Below are 20,583 nucleotides of genomic sequence, written 5' to 3' on the forward strand. Positions count from 1 at the left end.
AAAAAAGATTATTGAATGGCCCAGATAGAAAATTAGGCCTACTTCCATTCAGGCTAATTTACCTTGGGTTTACTCTGTGTTGTTCCTTTCTTAACAATGGACATGGTGAGTCAACGCTCTCAAGTCTCCCACTACCTCTCAAGTCTCTCACTACCATGCTGCGGCTGAAAATGACTTTCAACAGCTTGATCAAATTAATTGGCTTGACTGTTGGGCGGAGGGGGATAGATAGACCATTAGCTATTGAAATGGAAAAGATTGACAAATGCTGTTTCTCAGGAATAATTGAGAGGGAGGACTCCGGCTAGAGGGAGAGTGAAGGGTACAAAGAAAGCAGGCCTCAGATGTGGACAAAAGAATAGATTGAGCAGAAATGGGGCTACTTTTGTTTCCTCGTCTTGGCTGGAGTCAGATGTTTTGCTGTGTGCTCCTTCTTGTGAAGCGTGACTCCCTTTTCTCCTTCGACACAAAACCTATAATTTGGACGTTTATGGATCGCAGGGAGAAAAGCAGCTTAACACAGAGACAGGAATAGATGTTTCGAGGGATGTGGTGACGGCATGAAAAGTATTCAATGTGGAAACATGAGTTTTGTCGTAAAGCATGTGACTATTAGTAGATGACTGTTTTCTAAGGTCTGTGGTTAACAAATGTTTACGAAACTGACATATTTATGTTCAGCAAGATAATCTTCACAAATGAACACCACTTTTATGATTTTTGAACCGTATATGTGCGATCGCCAAAAATCGTGATGGCCAGAAAATGCTTCAAAAATTATTACAAAAAAATGATGTTCATCTGTGAAGATCATCTGGCTGAACACAAAGATCTCAGCATCATAAACACAGACCTTATTTCAGGCATCTAACCAAAAACCCATTCAAAAATCCGACTGACTTCCAGACGAAGGAACCAGACGATGCTAACTTCCGGGTTTTAGGACTCATCCCTGTGGTACTCTATTGCTGCTGTATCGTCCAATCCGCTGTGAGGAAGAGAGGGAAAGTGGGTGAGCTGGACTGGAACGAGTCCCGTGCCACTGTGGCTGCTTGGAGGGCAGGGCAAAGGCAGAGGGATGGAGCCCATTCTAATTGGATCTGTCAAAACTCTCCCACACCTAATGTAGTGCCTCTATTAGGCAAACCTGCAGTCCGTGGCCCGCAGCTGTCCCAACATGATTGATGGCTCTATTTGTTACTTTGCTGTTATTGTTGTCGTTGTTGTTGTTGGCGGTGATGGCGATGATTATGATGATGGCTGATACCTGGTTCTTTGAGAGGCTGTTGATTGTGGCCTACACATCAAAACCTTTTTTACAGCTGTTGCCAGATCCTTGCACTCCCGACTATTAGTTGCTTTGAAGTGATGTAGGCTCATAAAAAAAGTCAATTAGTATATGAGGCAACTAGCTAGCATTATTAGTCAAATCAGTTATATTTGCAGAAAAGCATCATGTGTTCCTTAAAAGACCATTTAATCATGCATCTTCCAGAGGTGTGATGCTACCTGTACATGTAAATCAATATGCTATTGATTTACATAACAAATACATTAAAAAACATTGACATCAGCCTGAAAAGGTGAACTCTATTCCAAAAATAAATGTAAAAAGTGCACAAATTAAGTTTAGGTGAGTTGAGCAACTACACCCATGATTGGTTGCTCATTGCAATGTTGGCAATGTTGAATTTAAAGGAATAGTATACTGAAAAGTGAAAGTTTTGTAATTATTTATTTATCCATGTCACTCGAAATCTATAGCCTATACATAGCAAGTTAGTGCAGTTTCAGCTTTCATTTTTAGTGAAGACTTGTGCTAAATACTGGTGCAGCTATCTTTTGGACCCACAGCTGCATTCAGAACACTTGAAAAGGGTGACCGTGCTTTTAAAACTGTAGCTCCGAAGCTTTGGAACGCTCTTCACCTGGACCTAAGAGCCTCTGCCTCCGTGGATATTTTTAAGAAACAGCTAAAGACTTTTCTGTTCCGGCAAGCTTTCGGTTAGCCAGTTATTATTGTTTATTTTTCCCTGTGTCTTTATCATGTATTCATCTTGTTTATCGTTGCTTCTTGTGTGTTTTTTACCTCCGTTTTATTGTAATTTCGACTCTGTTTCTCTGTGAAGCACTTTGTGACCTCGTGCTGTGAAAGGTGCTATAGAAATAAAGAATTACTTACTTACTTACTTGAATCATGCTGCACAGTGGAGTAATTTTATGCTCCTTTTGCCCTTTTTGGAAGTCTAAAAGAACCATTTCCCATTCACTTCAGTTGTTTTTGGAGAAGGCTGACATGGAGCTGCGCTAGCTAGCTCGGCATTTTTAGGATAAATGAAGTATCACGTTCGAGACATGGAAGTCATAGGCTATGCCCCAGCTGTATCCAGCTGTCAGCTGCTGATTGGATCATTCATTCACCAACCACAGCCATTCTCACAATAAGGCTGTCCATTTAAATATGGCCTCCTCTCTCACTCTGATCTGCTCCACAAATGCTGCTTCACACTGCGGCTGCTGGCAACGCTTTGCCTCCACCACCCCAGCCTCCACCTTTCTAGCTCAGTCTGCTTAGCTCAAAGGCCAATCATGTATTCTAGCGCTAGAGTCTGCATGGCTCAAAATGTGAACATGTTTCCATGTCTTGCTTAGGCTCCCTCTCTTACTCACTATGGCTTTAAATTTATCTGGCATCTTGTATCCGCATGGGGGGATTTTGCTGCCCTCCCTGCTCGGCGTACCTTGCTGCTGGGCCGGTTCAGGGAGGAGCATCTTCTGTAAAGAGCGGAGCCTTCAACGCCAAACATAACTGTATTTCCATTTATGCAATAAATGGTTAAATCTATGACGAGGGTGTTCTTGAATGAACTATTCATTTAAGCTTATTTGACTGTTGCACACAGTGTCACAAAGAAAATGCAAACAAAATAAATATTTTTATGCCGTATGACCGCTTTACTTATCTCCAGCTCCACCTGGTAGCTACAGAGAAACATGCCTCTCCAGGTTTGACGGGGCTGCTCAGGCACTTGTAACGGTCTGTATCAAGCGGCCCTTTGAGACTGTTGTGTTGATGCCTCTTGGTGTTTACATCAGGTCTCTGGAGTGTCTGTTGTGTTGATGCCTCTTGGTGTTTACATCAGGTCTCTGGAGTGTCCCCTGTCCTGGCAAGGTTACGAATGATGAACGACTCCGGCCACTCCTTCCTCCAGTCCAGACACACTGTTCCTCCTCTCTGATTCACCCTCTCTCTTCTTCGCTCTCTCGCTCTTAATCTGTCTCTCCTCCTCCGCCTCTTCTCTTCAACATTCAGCCTTTCTCCTCTGGTACCCTCTCCTCTCTGCTCCCTACTTCTATTTCCATCTCTCTCTGGCAGAAACATCATTGTCTGGAACACTTTAAAGGGCAGCTGTACTTTACTTTCCTCGTTCTTCACAGCGTGATGATGAGCACCCTCAGTGCCAGCCTCGGGGGTCTTTGGTCAAATGCCTCTTTAGCTTCTTCTTGCATGTTCAATTATTTTGGCCCTTCAAAGCCCCACAGACTTGGCTTGAGGATCAAGACTCCCCATAACCTTCCCCTAGCCCTGACACACACTATCTCACTCACACACACACAGGCTACAGCTGCACCCACACTCACTCAGACACACTCTCACTCACACACATAGGCTACAGCTGCACACACACTCACTCACTCACTCACTCACTCACTCACTCACTCACTCACTCACTCTCACACACACACACACACACACACACACACACACACACACACACACACACACACACACACACACACACTCACACACACACACACACACACACACACACACACACACACACACACACACACACACACACTCACTCTCACTCACACACATAGGCTACAGCTGCACACACACTCACTCACTCTCTCTCTCTCACACACACACACACACACACACACACACACACACACACACACACACACACACACACACACACACACTCACTCTCACTCACACACATAGGCTACAGCTGCACAAACACTCACTCACACACACTCTCTCACTCACACACACACACACACACACACACACACACACACACACACACACACACACACACAGACACAGACACACATTCTTGTCCCCCTCAACGTCAGCTTCAACTGAATTGAATTGATTGATACAGGTGGTCTCTCTCACCACTAGGCCATCGTGCCACCCACAAACACATAAACACACACACACACACACACACACGCACGCATGCACGCACGCACGCACGCACGCACGCACGCACGCACACACACACACACACACACACACACACACACACACACACACACACACACACACACACACACACACACACACACACACACAAGCATAGACTTAGCCATATTACAATTATATGTAATAAACATAAAATAAATCACTGTCAGCGTATGAAAGGCTAAATACATCTGTGGGCTTGGTGAATCAGTCAGATCAACCCCCATCGGCCCAAATGAGAGGGAGGAAGACGAAGAGGAAGAAACATTATTTTAGACCAAACTAACCAACGTACTCTCTCACTCATCAATCACACACACACACACACACACACACACACACACACACACACACACACACACACACACACACACACACACACACACACACACACACACACACACACACACACACACACACACACACACACACACACTCAATGAAGATCTGAAGCCTGCACATAATTAGATAAGATTAAAAAGAGCATCAGAACTTGACTCCACCAACAGTCTGTGCAAAGAGACTTTGATCTGAATGTTTGTATTCCTACTGTTTTCTGGCATAAAACATCAACATCTGCACTTGTTTTGGGTGTGTAGAGAGAATTAACACATTCTTTCCTCCTGCCGGTGAGACAGCCGAGCAGTCCTGTGTGATCTGTGAGGGGAACTTCCAGAGGCTGATGAAGTCAACTTATTGGGAGCTGATGTGTATAAACTCTAATGTAGCAGGCAGCTCTCCACAGGAAGAAGCAGGCAGCTCTCCACAGGAAGGAGCAGGCAGCTCTCTCCACAGGAAGGAGCAGGGAGCTCTCTCCACAGGAAGGAGCAGGCAGCTCTCCACAGGAAGGAGCAGGCAGCTCTCCACAGGAAGGAGCAGGCAGCTCTCCACAGGAAGGAGCAGGCAGCTCTCTCCACAGGAAGGAGCAGGCAGCTCTCCACAGGAAGGAGCAGGCAGCTCTCCACAGGAAGGAGCAGGCAGCTCTCTCCACAGGAAGAAGCAGGCAGCTCTCCACAGGAAGAAGCAGGCAGCTCTCCACAGGAAGGAGCAGGCAGCTCTCTCCACAGGAAGGAGCAGGGAGCTCTCCACAGGAAGGAGCAGGCAGCTCTCCACAGGAAGGAGCATGCAGCTATCCACAGGAAGGAGCAGGCAGCTCTCCACAGGAAGGAGCAGGCAGCTCTCCACAGGAAGGAGCAGGCAGCTCTCCACAGGAAGGAGCAGGCAGCTCTCTCCACAGGAAGGAGCAGGGAGCTCTCCACAGGAAGGAGCAGGCAGCTCTCCACAGGAAGGAGCAGGCAGCTCTCTCCACAGGAAGGAGCAGGGAGCTCTCCACAGGAAGGAGCATGCAGCTATCCACAGGAAGGAGCAGGCAGCTCTCCACAGGAAGGAGCAGGCAGCTCTCCACAGGAAGGAGCATGCAGCTATCCACAGGAAGGAGCAGGCAGCTCTCTCCACAGGAAGGAGCAGGCAGCTCTCCACAGGAAGGAGCATGCAGCTCTCCACAGGAAGGAGCAGGCAGCTCTCTCCACATGAAGGAGCAGGCAGCTCTCTCCACTCTCCACAGGAAGAAGCAGGCAGCTCTCCACAGGAAGAAGCAGGCAGCTCTCCACAGGAAGGAGCAGGCAGCTCTCCACAGGAAGGAGCATGCAGCTCTCCACAGGAAGGAGCAGGCAGCTCTCCACAGGAAGGAGCAGGCAACTCTCCACAGGAAGGAGCAGGCAGCTCTCTCCACTCTCCACAGGAAGAAGCAGGCAGCTCTCCACATGAAGAAGCAGGCAGCTCTCCACAGGAAGGAGCAGGCAGCTCTCCACAGGAAGGAGCAGGGAGCTCTCCACAGGAAGGAGCATGCAGCTCTCCACAGGAAGGAGCAGGCAGCTCTCTCCACATGAAGGAGCAGGCAGCTCTCCACAGGAAGGAGCATGCAGCTCTCCACAGGAAGGAGCATGCAGCTCTCCACAGGAAGGCAGAGGAAAGGGCCAAGGCAGTAAGGAGCCGACACAAAGCCAGCCACAAAGTGGCAGCCAGCAATGACTTTTATCTATAATAAAGCCTGAAATAGGCTGGTTAACTCTTGACTCTGGCCCCACACCAGCGCTCCAGTCCACTTCAGAGAGCTACAACCTCAATCATAGCAGACTTGGGACAAAACAAGCACTCTTCATGGACACTACAGTATAATGGCTTTCATGTTGTCTTCAAAATACACACGCAAATAAAGTCATAAATAAAGTCAATGTGTTTTCAGCATCTGAGACACACAAAAAAGAACAACTAGTCTAGTGACAATCTTGTGATAGGATCACACCAGCCGTGAGGCCCGTGACTTAAAATGAATGTGGGCCAGGGCCGTAACGTGTGTGTGTGTGTGTGTGTGTGTGTGTGTGTGTGTGTGTGTGTGTGTGTGTGTGTGCTGTCGCGGGGGGTAAAAAAAGGAAAAAGGAACGCACTAAAGCACTCTTGAGTTCAAGTTCAGTGCTTTCCTGAAGGCAGCCACGCCACCACAGGCGGGGGAAGGCGTGGAAAACGGGAGAGGCCTGATTGAGATCAAATGTCATTACCAGACAGAGACGTCAAAGACACTCCACACTGCTGCACCGCCAGCCTCCAAACATAGACACCGTACAGTGCCGCGCACGTCCACGCGGCCTGACCGGCTGCTCCACACACAAAGCACTTTGAACTAAACCTGGCTCAAACTCAAACACACACCGACAACATACAACACAACACAGCTGTACGGCGGCTATGTCATGTCATCACCTATCTTGTCACCGAGGGTAACCGGATCTGCTGCTGGTGGCCAGAGAGTAGAGATATTGAAGTCCTATGGCCTCTGTGGGGAGTGCATGGGGACACTGCCCAGCAGCAGTTTCATGTGCGCTCAGACAGCATGGGCAGGCTGACAGGCAGCTCCCACAGGAAATGCTTGTCCTGTGACCGGCTGACCATACACACACATGTACTGAAATTGCAGTGCATTGTGGGTATTTGATAGTGGACTATATAGTGAATCAAATTAACAGTTGAGAATTCGGACACTATGTAGTACAAAATGGCCAACACACTATATAGTCCACTATTTCTGTAATAGGGACCGGTTTTGAACAGGGCTATAGCCTCTGTCTGAATGTGCGTGCACGTGTGTGTGTGTGTGTGTGTGTGTGTGTGTGTGTGTGTGTGTGTGTGTGTGTGTGTGTGTGTGTCCTGAAGAGAGTATGTGTGAACATTGCAAACAATAAATGTGTGTGTGTTAAACTGTTGACAGCATGAGGCAGAGCATGCTGTGTTGTGTGAGAACAGTTTGACACTGGACTAACAGGTGTGACTTATGCTCGCAGCCAAGAATTGGATCTGTCAGGTACTTTACGGTCCCTGGAAGGTTTACTGGAAGTCCCACTCTTGGGAATGTAGCCTGGGTAATGATTCTCTCTCGCTCTACGTATTATCAGAACCGATCAGAACCAAACAGAATATGAGTTCACGTGATCAGAATGCTTTACCAGGCTACTGGAAATGGTGTTTTACCATTCAATATGTTTCTTGAAGGGTTTGACTATATGCTTGTGTATTCTAGTTTGACTGCTGAAAATGCTTATAAAGTGCTTATTTTTAATCTTCATCCATCCACTTTCGGCACCCATCGCATGCTTGACTGTTCTGGAAGGGGTTTTTACCTTGTTTTCATTGAGGCCCGTGTGACTCATAAACCTAGTCTAACTCATAATTTGAGTCAAACTAGGTTTGACCAGGTGAGTCAGATTAGGTGGTAGGTAAAACAGCCGGCGTTTTGAACAGGAAGTCTAGATACAATGGGTCAAGTGTGCGGGGCTACATAAGATGAATAGTATGATGCTGATGAGGATGTGGGGGTTGATTGTAACTATGAATAAAAACTACAAATAAACTTGACTTGACAAAACATTACCTGTACATGTACCTTCAGTTCTGTCAAAACATGCTATGCCCCATTCTGCTGTCACATGCTTTATATGACACAAAAATTATGAACGATTATGTCGATTTTTAGTGGTTAGAATTATGAATTAGGTTTTTTTTGGTGATTAAATTTTTATTATAGATTTTGCAACATCACATAAAATAAGATACCACTTACAAAACCACATACATCTACAAAATCATATACATGCACATATAGGTACATTCAAACATACAAACATATCCCCCCCTCCCCACAGGACCCCCTTACCCACAAACCCACAAAGTACAGATGCACGATGATACGTCAGCCACCATATCGGTATGGGCAGATGTTAGTGGTATGAGTGATATAACAGCAATGTTAAAGTTCACAGTATTACATGTGTTTCCAGCATGGACAAAACTTGATCATCACAGAACTTCTTTTTAAACAGATCATATCGTCATTGGTGAACATCAGTGATTGGCCATAACAGCAATGTTACTGGTATCGGCCAAGAATTTCCATAAAGGTGCATCACTACCCCAAAGTAAAGAAAAGATAAATGCAACCTAGCTATCATGGCGTCATTCATTAGATATCGTTTTCCCATGTTTAATTAATCATTTGGATTGGGAAGTTGAGATATTGTTTCAGTAAAGTCAATAAATGAGACGATGAGATGAAATGAGATGTTTCCTCTCAGCAAGGAGTATCAAATTAAAATGTGAGGCATAGTGCTCACCTAGATTTCAGATAAAGGCAGATGTGCACACCTTGAATACCAATAAAAATAGACAGACTATAACGGGCACAACATTCGCTAAATACACAAACACAGACACACACACACACACACACACACACACACACACACACACACACACACACGCACGCACACACACACACACACACACACACACACACACACACACACACACACACACACACACACACACACACACATCATATTATCATGCTTTGCTAAACTACTCTAAGCTTTAATTTCAGAAGAGAGCTAATTGCAATTAAGATGCATGGGGTGTTGAGCTGGGAAGTAAAGGGAAGCAATCAGTGCTGATTATAGAGCCTACGCCTGATCAGAGTGCACTGTATGGCTGATCAGAGTGCACTGTATGGCTGATCAGGGTGCACTGTATGGCTGATCAGGGTGCACTGTATGATCAGAGTGACTGTATGATCAGAGTGCACTGTATGGCTGATCAGAGTGACTGTATGATCAGAGTGCACTGTATGGCTGATCAGAGTGCACTGTATGGCTGATCAGAGTGCACTGTATGGCTGATCAGAGTGACTGTATGATCAGAGTGCACTGTATGGCTGATCAGAGTGCACTGTATGGCTGATCAGAGTGCACTGTATGGCTGATCAGAGTGACTGTATGATCAGAGTGCACTGTATGGCTGATCAGAGTGCACTGTATGATCAGAGTGCACTGCATGGCTGATCAGAGTGCACTGTATGATCAGAGTGCACTGCATGGCTGATCAGAGTGACTGTATGATCAGAGTGCACTGTATGGCTGATCAGAGTGCACTGTATGATCAGAGTGTACTGTATGATCAGAGTGCACTGTATGGCTGATCAGAGTGCACTGTATGGCTGATCAGAGTGCACTGTATGATCAGAGTGCACTGTATGATCAGGGTGCACTGTATGGCTGATCAGAGTGCATTGTATGATCAGAGTGCACTGTATGGCTGCCTGCCTGAATATGAGTCAAGCATGACACCAGAACATAGCCTGTTCTGACTGTGATTATGTCCCAGGCAGCCATGGCAGCACTATTGACTCCAGCACTCTGCTAAGCTACATTTGACAGGATTACTGAGCATGTGCAGAGTGAGCTGGAGCTAATCATGTAGAGATACACAGTAAGATGTGTTGTGGGTCAATAAGTGAGTCTGCCCAGTCAACATGCACTCCCAGCCTTAAAATGAATGGTTTCCTCGCCAGTCGCCTGCGTTTCATAATCTGCGTTTGTTTAGGAAAGTCCTAATTATAGCTGAAGCTAAACTATATTCAGCTTTATTCATGTATGCGAAGCCAAGGCTATATGTTCTGTATGTAATTTAGTTGTCTAAATCTGTCTTTTGGGGATTGCTGAAACTATAGCCAAGGATCTGAGAAATAGTGAAGTTATGCGATATAATCAAGCTTTTCTGATTTCAGTCTCAGCAGGCAGTCTGAACTGATAAATTGCATGTGTGATAAATCGTTTTCTCTATTTAGACTCTTTAGATGGTGTTAAATGACTCAAGCGGAAATATTACATAACCCTGTGTTGATCTAGTGAAGCAGAGCAGCATAGTCTGGCTACTGTAGTCACAATATTTCATGAAGCAACTGTGTGCACGTGTTTTTATTCCTCTATAAAGCTATAATATGTATCTTAAAGAGCAGCTCTTCACAAATATTTTGGGTTCAAGGACCTTTTTAGTTTCACAAACTGGTATGCTGCTGCCAAACACAAACAAGCTGCTGTAAACTTACAAAACTAATATAAACCTTTATTTCTATGAGCAGACTTAGCTCAGAAAGCACTTAGTAACATCCCTGGCATTTACACTCGTTTAAACCTTCATGATATCCAGGGCAAGTTAATGAGCCTGGCTGCTGTTCTCCACAAGTCAACTCACTCATACAGTTCCACACATTCACACCCAGTACACTATACAATGACAGTCTTGTACCAATTGTCACAAAGCGGCTGAAGCTGGGGTGCCTTGCTCAAGAGCCCCTCAGCGGTGGTTGTTGAGGGAGGGGAGAGACTCAACTCACCCTCCCCACACACCCACATTTACCCTGCTGTTGTGGCGATTCCAACTCATGACCAATAACAGGCTCGCTTCTCTAACCTGTAGTCCAGTGTACCAGTGCCCCCCACCCCAACTCTATGTTTATTGAGCAAAGTTACAGCATAGAAACACGCCTTTCAGTTGATACTTGTTACATTTTTCTTTTCTTTTTTTAGTTCTTCCAAATAAAAATCCATAAATTCCAGTACCAGTCCAACTCTACTCTTGCAGACCTGATTCAATTAAGGTCCCACACATTCTCATTAGGCTATACCTGAACTGAATCAGGTGTGCAAGTTGGAGGAAACTGGGTTAGGCCAGTGATCTTCAACCTGGGGTCTGCAGAGGTACTGCAGGGGGTCTGCCAATTTTTGTCAAAGTAGTTTGTGAAAATGTTAAAAATGGATTTTAGACATTAATAGGCTACTTTAATAATAGGCTACTTTAATAAGCTAGTTTTGACTAAAATGATTTACAAAACAAATCTGACAATCTATTAATAAAAATAAATCCTGATATCCTGGTGTGCGCTGGATTATAAATGTTATTATAGGCCACGCTTAACATGCAACACAATTCATGTATTTATTTTAAATCATAGGGGGTCCCTGCTCTGTTTCTCAATCAACCAAGGGGTCCTTGGGCTGAAAGGTCGAGGTCCAATCCCCCCTCACCTTCAGTTTGAGAAACACTAGAATCAAGTATAGAGAAAGTAAGCATTCTGGTGTCATCCACACCCTTCAACAGAGAGCACGGAGGTAGTGGAAGAGGAGACATCTGTATGTAGGTTGCCCTCTGGTGTGGACACAGAGAAAAACATAGAAGAACCAACATTGACACCTAGTGGTGCAGTTTATAAAGGCAGAATAAAAACAAAAAAATCTGTACGGCGCATCTACAGTACCAGAATGTTTATTTAAATTCATCTTAACCTCAGTTTTAGTTTATTTACAGAGGCCATGAGAGCAATTGTAGATCTAATGACATGTAGATATGAGAGAGAAAGGGGGGGAGAGGGAGAGGGAGAGAGAGAGAGAGAGAGAGAGAGAGAGAGAGAGAGAGAGAGAGAGAGAGAGAGAGAGAGAGAGAGAGAGAGAGAGGGGGAGGGAGATGTAGCATGTTGAATAATCTCCATGATGAAATGTATCTGTGATGGTGAAAGCTCATGTTGCAGCATAGCTCACTTCATGCTCTGTTTCTCAGCTCAACTTGAGATGGAGCAGAAGAAACGTACATGCAAAGGGAGATCAGTCCTTGGGCATAAACAAAGCTGTCATGCTAATTCCAACCATGATGATGTGTACTAATGGGTTTTAGCACACTACTCATGCTGGCTCTCTGGTTGCTACAGCCCAAAGAAGTGCTGGCATGTGGAGTGCATTTTAAAAAGCATGTATACATCTTTTAGCACTATACAATGATGGGGGGGGGGGGCAGTATAAATGTGCACAGACAAGCTAAGACACTCATCCATGAAAAAGAAAGATAAATTGACAGTGAGAAAACAACAACAAAAACAAGAGTTCTCTTGGAGATGTCTCAATCTAATAAGTCAGGATATTTGTCTTTGCAGTAATCACCGAGGTTAAACTCATCAACAGTGAATTTGACATCCTTCCACTTCTTAACAATGGTTCTGCCATCTGGGGTGTCCAGGGCAAAGTTCTTGATGGCCAGATTGGGCAGCAGGCCAACCTTCTTGTACTTCATCTCATATCCCCAATACTGTGATTTCAGATAAGAAAAACATTCAATGCCCCTAAGCACCACCATCAGCTTAATAAGGCTGTTGTCAAAGAGCCTGGAGCAGAACAGTGTCAATAATATAGTATATAATATATAATATAATATAATATAATATAATATAATATAATATAATATAATATAATATAATATAATATAATATATAGTAATATTTGGCAGAGTCGAAGGCCCACTGTACCTTGTTGCACTTCCCGTTACTACAGCTGATCACACGCCCAGGCTCCCAGTCGAAACTCCTGTCTAACACCACCAGCCCACCAGTCTTGTAGTGCTTTCTGAAAAGAAAGACACACCAAGGTTAGAGCAGTAAGGCTTTGTAAAGGCTTAGTTCTGTTCATTCAGTTCAGCATTTTTCATAACACAATGAGAACAACTCACTCAAACTCGGGGTTGACGTTGACATAGTGCTCCTTGTCAATAAGTTTAATGTCACTGCCAGAGGCCACAGGCTTGAAACAGTCACTGCACACAAGCTGGATGCTGGCAGCAGTGTACAGGCTCCTCTTCTTGATCTTGAGACCTTCTGCAAGCCGACTACAAGCCAGTGCCTTTGTTTGAATATCTGCTAACTGGAGGGAGAGAAGAAAAGGATGGCAGAAACACTGAGCAGCGGCGGCCCGGGCATGCTGTTGTACAGAGAAGTGTGCGGCCGCCCCTCACCTGCAAGCGAAAGTCTTGGAGACTGATCCGCTGGACCTGGCTGATGGCTTTACCCGTTAACTCCTCCAGGTATTCATTGGTGCGTTCTCGACGCACCTCCCGCCCCCCTGCCTGGGCAACCACTGAATACACGCTGTCCCTGGCTCGGGCACGTCCACTGGCCTGCAGCTGGGCAATCTCATTCGTAACCAGCCCATAACGCACCACCAGGTTGCATTCTGGGATGTCGAGGCCTTCTTCGGCCACACTGGTGGAGATCAGGAGGTTGAGAGTACCCTTGCGGAAATTACGGATTGTGTCTGCCTGCTCATTCTGCAAGCAAGTACATGTAAAGACACATAAAGACACACTCGTGCATCAGAGAAACATACCCACAGAGAGATCAACTGAACAAACTGTAGCAATTCAAGATCAAGGATCAGGATTGTAGCACAAATATACCTGAGTCATGTTACCGTTGCCGTTGCCAGCGCCAGTTAGGATGGCTGCCTTGACGCCGGCATTCTGTAAGGCTGTATTGTTGTCGACCCAGTCATTTAGGTAGTGGGTGCATTTACGGGTCTGACAGAAGAGGATTCCCCTGGAATTCACACATGGAAGACCAAACTGTCTCAGCAAGGTGCTCTGAAGTTGCTCCATCTTTGGGTTCTCAAAGCTAGAATCTGTTGCCAGTCTCATCAGCTCAACCTGGTTCTCTGTGTAAAGTAAGGGCAACACTTATTGATTGCTTGCATGGTGAACAGCCTGAGCTACATAAGAACTTAATAGGGCTAGACATAGGGATACAGAACCGAAGAAAAACTCTGCACACTTGCCTTGAAAAAGTCCCAGCAGGAGGAAGTCTATTCCGTCGGCAGCTGTGTTCTTGGTACTATAAAAGTCCTCGAGGGAGCAATAAGCATCCATCATTCGCACAGTGTCATTGATGAGCAGGGCATCATTGTATTGCCTCAGGTGGAGTGCACATTGTGATAGCAATCTGTTGCTATCTACCACTCCTGAGACAGGAAATAAAAATATGGAAATCATGTATGGGTGTCACCAGGTGTCAAGAGCAGTAGGCCCATTGCTTTCTCTAGACGTTTGCCCCGCCCAGTCTCAAACTCACAAGCTGTCTCCTTGGCAGCAGATGTGAACACCTCCCATTAACTATACAACATTAAAACAGAAACTACTGCTTAACCCTGAATGCATTTTGAAAGTATTTGATACGTCCTCTTACCCCGCTTATGTAGCGTCACCACATCTTCCTCATACTCCTGTGTGCCCATCTGCCTCAGTCTGAAGTCCACAGGTAAGTCAAGAGCCATGAACTCATGGATCTGCTGCATCATCCACTTCAGATGATCTCCAAATGGATCCTAAGAGAACAAAATAGCTGTCTCACAGATTTGTGTCCTCTTAACCGGAAAATAATAAAACTATACACTGTCACAAATCAGTCTCACCCTACGTGCACTGTCCACAATGTCAAACATTTTGATGGGTCTGGGCACCTTCTCCTTCAGCTCAGGGGCATAGGTTTTAGATGACACTATGGCTGAGTCCAGGTTGGCACAAATCTGAGGGAGATCAATATGGAGATGGACAGAGAGAGATGTGGGGGATCAGACACAACAGCTCATGAAGTTAGTGGTGAGCAAAGTTCAGAAGGCAAACAGGTAGTCACTGACCTCCAGTACATGCTCCACAGCATTGTCCAGGGTTCTTGCTTTCCCTGTCCCAGGTGATGCAGTGAGGCCCAGGATCTGTGGCAGTGGTCTGTCTCCTCTCAGCTTCTTCTCCACATAGCGCCTCATTATCTTGTTGTAGACAGCCTCCTTGTGCGTGTGGTGACACTCATCAATTATCAGTAGAGTGATGTCTGTAGTGAGGAAGCACAAATGCATTAACCTGACTCTGCCAGATGGGGGCGGTATTGTTTTCACATGGGATCCTATTAAAATAAATAAGTATGATTGCCTATAGAAAGGTCCCAGTAAGAATGGAATGAATGAACAGTGGGAAAACATATCCAACGTTGATTGACAATCATAGACAAGGGTCTACAAGTTCACATGTACTAACCTGAGAACTCAACATGTTTGCTCTCCTCTGTGTTGATCAGGGCATTCTCTAATATCTGTGCTGTGCAGATGACCAGGTCGGAGTCCCTCACCACATTGCCAAAAAAGTCCTTCTGCTCACATTCTCCACTGATTGCCACCAGTTTGTACTTATGGCCCAAGTAAGGATCAAACTCATTGTTGTAATGTTGGGTTACCAAAAGAACCTACAGAGCACATCAGTAATAACACATTTATACTCTGGTAATAACACTCAGAGAATATCTTGGAACTCTACTGATCATGAACTTTGTGGAAATCATTCTGAATTGTGTCTATAGGCCTACCCTTACATATTATGTATTCTATGTACCTTGTTGACCAGTACCACCACCTTAGCGTGTGGGGTGGTCTCCAGGTGTCTTTTGGCCACGTAGACGGCAGCTCGAGTCTTTCCACCTCCTGTCGGCAGCCAGATAATGATGTTCTCACCCTGGACAGCTCGCTCTACCACCTCCTCCTGGTAAGAATACAGACTCAAGTCTTCCATCCTACTCTTCCCTCCTGTTTAAAAACACATCAGAGTTAGAATACTTTTGTCATTTGAAATAGATTTACAACAGATCTTTTTCTTGGTGACGATCCAGAAAGATATTGACAACTCTGTTATAAGTTACAACTCTGACATAAGTACATAGTGACACACATATTGCCCAGCCTACTTTTGAGTGCAGGGACATACAATGGACAGTAGACAGTATATCACTTTACATACTATACATTCAGCATTGTATCATAAAGTGCATCAAGTTGCACTTCTCTGGTGTGATCAGTTAGTCACAGAGAGAAAATGACCCAGCATTATGTGAGAGACAGCATGTTTAACAACTACGCCAAACACATCCATCAGGTTTTCAACTCACCCGTCAGCTGTGAGAAGAGAACCGTGCGCAGTAGTATTGATCGGCTGCTTCTCCTAGTCCACTCTGAGCAGGAAATGCAGTTGGAGGGATTTTAACTTCTGTGTTGGTCTATGATATCAAGAGGAGTAAACGAAAGCAAAATCCCTTGGCTCTCTGCCAGAGAAATGGCCCCTTTGAGGGAGGCTCTCGAGGAACAACAGATGCAGTTCATTATACAATGACAGATGGAGCTGGCATTACACACATGCATATAAAACTACAACAATGGGTATGTGACTGTTACAGTCCTTTCAGAATGTACAGTGTATGTCAGTGATACACAACTTGCGGCCCGGGGGCCAGATACGGCCCACCTTGAGTGGCCCCCTGACCTGATATTGCAGCCTGCTTGCCACCCAGGCACTTATGTACTACATTACTGTAACTGACCTAACCTAACTAATTATCCTGTGGGCACAAAGTTGACCTGTTTGGTTAATTTTCTTTTTGAGAGAGATATCTTTTATTGATTTGGTTGGGAAGAGGGTTTACTCTGAACAGATTTGAAAACTGAACTGAATTGAAGAAACTGAATTTCTAACTTTTGTTTGTTTATTGTTTTCATTGTGCCTTCAATACACTGGATATTGTGTTTGCATTCTCACTCTGATTATTGCTTGTTTACATTCTGCTTTGTGGTTCAGCTAGCTGAATGCTATGTGGGTTCATGGCAAGACTGTAAAGAATCTTAAACATTTAAAATTGTCAGGCTAAATTCCGGCTGGCACCCCAAAAACCTACAATCAGCTACAGAAAAATGTATATGATTTTATATGATTAATGTTTGTTTATTGACTGGCCCCTGGTCTCCTGTCATTTTTCAAAAGTGGCCCCAGGGCAAAGCAAGTTGAGTATCCCTGGTATACAGGTATGTGGTCAATCTTGTATTTGTGTCCTTCAGCTGAGGTCTTTTGCAGTCTGTTGAATAGGATGAAACTGCTCTAAGCTCTGCCTGTCTGAATGTTCCCCAAGTGGGCCCTGCTGTTTCGTTCCTATTACGTCAGGAAATCGAAAGCTACAGCGATAGAGCTGATGTTGGTAACCCCCTTGGCTCTTTTCAGTGGTATCTTATTTTACTTTTTTTCTTCTCACGGAAGTCCCATCATACTATGCCTCTGATTGGCTTACCCTGATATTTTACCCTGACCTTAGCCAATCATCACTCCTCATGCTTAAACCCAACCCAATCATCAGTCCCCATGCCTAAACCCAGCCTCCTCATGCCTAAACCTAACCAATCATCAGTCGCCATGACTAAACCTAAGGGCGGGACTTGGCACAAATGGGGTGGGGGTGGGTGAATAGTGTCCTACTAGTCAGCACTTCTATGCACTTTTGGGTGTGGTCCCATTTTTGGCCCCGGTGCGGTAATGCACCAGGGGCCTTACGTTCCCGCATGTCGCTAAGACATATTATGCACGGCTTTAGAAGAGACAATGGGCCGGCCACTAGAGGGTGCCGCCGCCCCACTAAGATTTGCCATCATACCTTCCTCACGGTATCAGCTGTTTCCCCAAAACAACGTGCCCAGGTCGCTTTACAGAGTGCAGCTTACGCGGCCCCTCCCCCTTGCTGCATGCCTACCTAGATGCACAGTAGAGAGGAGCTGTGAGGAGCTGTCCCTGTGTGTTTACAACTGTGTGTGTGATAAAGCAGGAGAACGCAAGGACCCCCCTGAACTTTCCCCCATCTAAAAACGTCGGCTGTATGGGAATATTTTGGCTATTGTAAAAATACAGATGGCCATAGCCTCAACGCGAGACTCATCCGAATGACTGATGAGTCTCGCGTTGAGCCTAGGATGGCCAGGGCTTAGATCTGCGTGAGCACGACCCGTCGTAATTTGTCAAATTCAAGGTACATTAAAACGTTGTCTTGCTTCAACATACATCGCATCGCATAAACCATTTCCACCCGCAGGTTTGAGGAGTAGCTAACATAAACGTCAGATAAATACTCTCTATAGGCTAACGTTACCTACTGAACTCAACTAACGTTAACGACACGTTAGTTGACTGAGCGAACGTCGCTGTACAGCAGGTCGTTATCAAAACGTATTGCACTGAAGAGAAGTAACATTAGAAAATGACGAAAGACTCCTCCAATCTGGCAGTGGAAATTTATGCACACTTTGTGTGTAACTTTGCGAGACTCATCCGAATAATGAATTTCGTTGTCGGAGATTGCTCCTCCTAGCAGCCAGACTCCGAGGTGCTCTCGGTAACAAACCGTCATACAGGGGGACATTATTATCCTATGAACTGATCTTTGCAGCTCTGTTGGTTAGCTAATGTTTCCGTAGCATTTGGTTAACGTTATGATTTAATTCATTTTGTAACAAATGTTGGTTTAACAGGTGAAATCGAACTGAACCTTTGGCTACGTTGTAACGTTTACTGACTGGGCAGCCCAGTGCTGCTGTCTCTCAGTCGGGTCGTTTGTCTAACTAACGTTAACGTTATCCAGCTGCCTGTCTCTTCTGTATCCTAACAGCTACGAGGAGAGGAGCTTGCTAACATCCCGTAAAAGCACTTCCCAGAGATATATAGGCTAAATACTCTCCTCGTGGTTCACCCCAATAAAACCTCTAGTGTCTGTTTGCGACAGGCTGGCTAACCCGTTAGCTATTAGCTAATGGCTGGTATTGTGTAGACTCATTTTAGACCCGGGAGTTGTAACGTTAGAAAACACATTTCCTGGCATACGCAGGCAGTTGGACAACCTGGTAAGTTCTGAAAATATGTGTCTGTTATTCCAGCTATCGTTATCGGTTGTTAGATTGTTGGTAATGTTATGCCGACATTAAAGAATGAAGCTAAGCCGGCTAATGCTAGCTCGACGACACCGTTAAAACCATCGATGTATTAAAATAACCGATAACGTAGCTGGAGTAACTACTAAAACACGTAGACAGATAAAGCAGTGTCTTCCTTCTGTTTTACACAATGTTAGCCAGCCTGCCTGGTCTCTTCTCTGTATATACAACAGCTAAGAGAGGAGCTTGTGAAGATTGAACGAACATCCCCACAGTCAAAGCACTTCCCTGAGATATCTATATAAAAACGTTTATTGCTTTAATACCAAAAATAAAACCTCCAGTGTCTGTAAGCTAACGCTAACGCGTTAGCGATTAGCTAATGGCTGGTTGTTGTGTACACTTGTGTAGGCCCCATGTTATGGTTAGACCCGGGAGTTAACATTATAAAACACATTTCCTGGCACATGCAGGTAGTTGGAAAACCTGGTAAGTTCTGAAAATATGTGTCTATTATTGTGTTATTCCAGCTATCGTTATCAGTTGTTAGGTTATAGTAATATGAAGCCGACAAAAAACGGCAAAACAGACAAGTCTGCTTCCATTAAAACCATTGTGTATTAAAATAAACGATAACGTAGCTGGAGTCAGAGGCGTCATGCCCATTGTAACATTGCCCCCTTAGATTTTTGAGAGGTAATTTTTTTTTTTTTAAATAAACATAGGCTATAATATTATAGGCTGTGTGTGGTAGTTGAAACATAGTTTCAAGTTGACGTTTATTTATGTTTGTAGTTCAAACAAAAACATAAATACTGTATAGGCTACATACAGTACAACACAAAAGGCTGTTATTTACCCTTTGTTGCCACCTGGTGAGTAAATATATATAACTAAAACCATTAAAATTGACAACCGGTCCGCAACTTTTTTCCCCCATGTATCTACCGGTCCTTGGCACAAAAATGGTTGGGAACCCCTGCTCTAGAGGACACTAGATGAGACTAATGGAAGAGAAAAGATGTCTACCTTCTGAAAAGGCAATACCAGCCAAAATAAACATTGTGTTACATTGCTTTGAAACGTGTGGTCTCCCTTTTTTGTCAAGTCCATTGAGCCTGGGCAGTGGCAATGTACTTAGTCTGGTGATTATGGATCTTTCCAGGAGGCTGAGAGCAGTTTGGAAAATAGCCTTATGGTTACACCTGCTCAGTCTGTTAATTTAAAATGAGATATTCCTCTAAATCTGGCTTCCAACCCCCCAATTTTTTTTTGGCGCCGCACAAAAATTCGCCGCATTGGCTTTGGCTTGCATGACGCCCCTGGCTGGAGTAACTAATAAAACACATTATTTTCTGAACTTACTTCAGTCCCCAACCAACTTCGCGCACCTTTCTCAAA

At 44.8% G+C, this 20,583-nt stretch overlaps 1 pseudogene across 1 annotated transcript; it reads right to left on the bottom strand.

The window, feature by feature from the left end:
- Nucleotides 1-12,342: 12,342 nt before the first annotated feature.
- On the bottom strand, nt 12,343-16,015 carry LOC310787672 (ATP-dependent RNA helicase DHX58-like; annotated as a pseudogene). Its single transcript, XR_014554092.1, has 11 exons — nt 15,839-16,015; nt 15,488-15,692; nt 15,094-15,284; nt 14,869-14,982; nt 14,643-14,781; nt 14,230-14,418; nt 13,862-14,115; nt 13,421-13,732; nt 13,139-13,329; nt 12,939-13,035; nt 12,343-12,721 (listed from the first exon to the last, which is right to left on the bottom strand). The product of XR_014554092.1 is annotated as an ATP-dependent RNA helicase DHX58-like (transcript).
- Nucleotides 16,016-20,583: the final 4,568 nt, after the last annotated feature.

This window comes from Poromitra crassiceps (assembly GCF_964638095.1).
Source record: "Poromitra crassiceps genome assembly, chromosome: 13".
NCBI classification, from domain to species: Eukaryota; Metazoa; Chordata; class Actinopteri; order Beryciformes; family Melamphaidae; genus Poromitra; species Poromitra crassiceps.